The 3405-nt window shown below is 41.4% G+C and overlaps 1 long non-coding RNA gene across 1 annotated transcript; it reads right to left on the bottom strand.

Moving 5' to 3' along the window:
- Positions 1-427: 427 nt before the first annotated feature.
- Positions 428-949, bottom strand: LOC127310883 (uncharacterized). Its single transcript, XR_007857412.2, has 2 exons — positions 831-949; positions 428-736 (listed from the first exon to the last, which is right to left on the bottom strand). It is a non-coding gene; the product is annotated as an uncharacterized lncRNA (long non-coding RNA).
- Between the last annotated feature and the right edge of the window lie 2456 nt (positions 950-3405).

The following is a 3405-nucleotide window of genomic DNA, read 5'->3' on the forward strand; positions in this document are numbered from 1 at the left end:
GGAAGAGACGACCGTACTCGATGTGTACTTTTTTTCTAGCTAAGCGCGAGGAGATCAGAACTTATACGAAAGAGACGACGGACGACGGGAAAGCGCCTTACAAGTTGGACGAAAACGCAAAGCGACGGACCAAACGACGGAAACATTAGCTCCTTTATTATTAGGTATAGATATAGATTAGTAGAAGAGATTCTCTCTAAACAGATTGTTTAATAAAATATATTGTTGCTTCAAAAAAAAAACCTCCCGTTCAGAAAAACTCCACCCGTTAATATTTTCACCTGTCTGGCTAGTTCGTGCTTTAAAAACGAGGTACCACGCTTATCTGACTTGACTAAGCAAAAAAAAGTGGCTGTTCCTCTAGAGAAAAACAGCTGTCTGTCATATAGACATTCCCTTTTCTTTACTTATCTATTATCACAATACGTCTCGGAAACTCAAATCTTTATTCCCGGACATGGAATCATGATCTGTTCTGACTTTTACATTGGATAAATAATCATATAAAAATTAATTGTGGGTAGCTTTTTTCATCCTTCTATACCACTCCAAGGGCATTAGACTGATGCTTAATTATTGAAACAGCAGCACCTTGGCCTGGGGTCGGTCACGCAGGCGCTCTTCTGCGGTATGAAGCCAAAACCGCTGCATGCATCTCGGCACTTTTGCTCGTTTTCGGGTTTCGCTGGCCCCTGGCAAATCTCCTCGTCCGGCACGCACCATTCACTTAATCGATCTGCACGAGGATTCAGAGTAGAGACGACCAGTTAGTTTACGTTCGATGGGAATGAATATTAATGGATGCATAAAGAGGAAAAATAATGTCTTACCGTCTGCATGACAGGTCAGGAAAGAGGTAGAGATGGCCAGAAGAGCAACGATCAAGCACAAAATAAGTGTGTTGTTCTTGGGAGCTGCCATGGCGCAGTGACGTCTTTCTTCTAGTCTAGTCGATGGATGGTAGGAGTCGACATGACGGTGATGAGATATATAGGGGCTCTAGGAGGATTTAGAGGAAGTTAATTAAATCTCATTATCCTCTCCTTATCATATCATATCGTATCGTATCATACCAAGGTGACAGCTATTTTAGGAGAATCAATTTATTATCTACCATTTATAGGCGACTGCAAAATTTGCCGCACCAAAAATAGTTTATGCATTAAATGCCATGCAACAAACGTGGCAGCAATGAAGTTTTTGTGGCTCTTGATTCTAAATTATTTTTCTATCGAATCACAAAATTAAATCACGATCCATTGTAGTTTCTGAGATTTTCAATAATTATCTCTTGTAGAGAGATATGTTTTAACGAATCGTTTTTGTTTTTGTCTAGTTTCAGCGTTATACTCACTTGATTATTAGATTACGCAACATCTAATGGGGAGCTCTTTCAGGAATCGGTTGCCGATATGTAGCTTCCCATCGAACTCCTTTTGCGACTATGATTTCTTGTGCTTTGACGGTCTGATGGACTAGAATTTTTTTTTTTTTTTTTTTTTTTTTGCGAATAGGACACTGGCATTAAAAGAAACACCGACCAGTACAAAGCAGCTCAAGAAAAATGAAAATTACAACGAGATCCTTGAGAAGCCCTTCATCTTCAACCTCCAGACCGTGTCGATGGCGCGCCGCCGCTGCCGCTCCTCCCTGAGCTAGCTTGACGTTGTTGATTGCGGACGGGAAGTCGCCGAACGGGTCGAAAAGACCACATCCGTCCCGGAGACGAAGAAGTAGACATGGGAGAAGGTTGTTTGCATGTAGCGATTTGTTTTCAAGTCACGTGTGATTCTTCTCGCTTCAACAAATGACCGAAAACAAAAGACCAACACAGATGTTGTACAAGTCCATGCCCATTTCTACCAATATTTGTTCAAAACTCAGTAATACATGCCTCCAATCTAAATCCCTAGTGAGCACCACAGGAAGGTGTGAATGGACTAAACACCGGTTTGAAACTTTGAATAGAGTCGCCTGTGGTGATTGTAGAAATGCATTATAGAACGATAGGAATGAAAATAATGTAGGAATGTACTCAATATTGAAAAAAGCATATTAAAAAAGGGATTCCTATTTGCGTGCCCTCGGGTTCTTAGTTGTACTCAGTTTTCCCCAGCTCCTTCGTTTTTCCTCAGTTTTCCCCAAGCCCTTGTCTGAAATCTGCAGAAGGAGCCCGGACGGGAGGATTCCCGTTTAGTTGACCGTTCCGTGCTGACGTGTGGGGCCGCATCGCGTGGGTCTGGTAGAAAGGGACCATGTGGGACAGGACGAGACCGCATTTGGTTGTACGTGAGAGCTCGGTTCTGTCTCTCTCGGCCCAAATTGGTATTTTTAAGAGCACCTTTTCCCCCTCTTTCTCTGTAACAGTTTTCTCTCTTTTCAACAAATTAGTATTAAATCTAGATAAGTTTCTATTTTTGTCTTTCTTCAATGATTGTTGACTTTTGGCCCTCGCTTTTTGTCCAATATAGTAACAAATCTAGTAGCAAATCTAGAAGCTAGTATAGGATAAATTCACAGCAGCATAATAAATCCAGAAAACTAAGTATAATACATAAACTACATACAGCAGCCAAAAGCAGCCAATAACGATGTTAATGTTCACGACAAACTAAGCTGAAAATAATACAGGACGCACTGTATGACCAACATGAAGATTATGATACCCCAGGATGAATGAATCTGTTATTCATTCAGCATATATTTCTTCATCGCTCAATTCTCTGATCTGAAGTAAATATTCATTGAACTCCTTCCGTCTGCAGTATGCAGCCAATACATCCTCAAAACGGTATGACCTTTATTCATTTTTCAGACCGTAGTTTCCTAATCTATCCACACGTAGTGGCCACTCATCCCAGGTCTTTATATTATCAAAGTACTCTCTGATATAACTCAAATCCGCGTAGTAGATGCAGCCAGGTCGACCTTCCTCCAAATGCATGTTGTCCAACAACACAAGCAGCAGATCACCATCCGACTTCACAAGGTAGAACTTGTCATTTCCAAGTTCTGGAAATGAAAATAGTGTCTCCATGTTGACAATGCTCGCGCGTTGCTTCAACTGGACATTGTTGGTGCACACTAATTTTCCAAACTCAAAATTGTTCACATCTATTGCATACAATTCACCATTGAACGGGATAATGCAACACAGAGAATGGTGCTCGATCGAAAATATTCCTTCTCCCCAATCTTCATCTATACCTTTAGTTGGAGTGCTCTCATTGACCCAAGCAATTTTCGCCGGGTAATCTATGGAAACGAAGACCATAGTCGGAGACTTCATTACAGCGACTGACTCCAGAATAACAGATGGCATCTGCGCCTCAAACATAGTGTTTAATATCTTTGTGAGTGGGTTCAGAAGCCGTATCTTGTGCGGCTGGTTCTTCTGGGCAAGCA

Source organism: Lolium perenne, chromosome 6, assembly GCF_019359855.2.
Source record: "Lolium perenne isolate Kyuss_39 chromosome 6, Kyuss_2.0, whole genome shotgun sequence".
Classification (NCBI taxonomy): domain Eukaryota; kingdom Viridiplantae; phylum Streptophyta; class Magnoliopsida; order Poales; family Poaceae; genus Lolium; species Lolium perenne.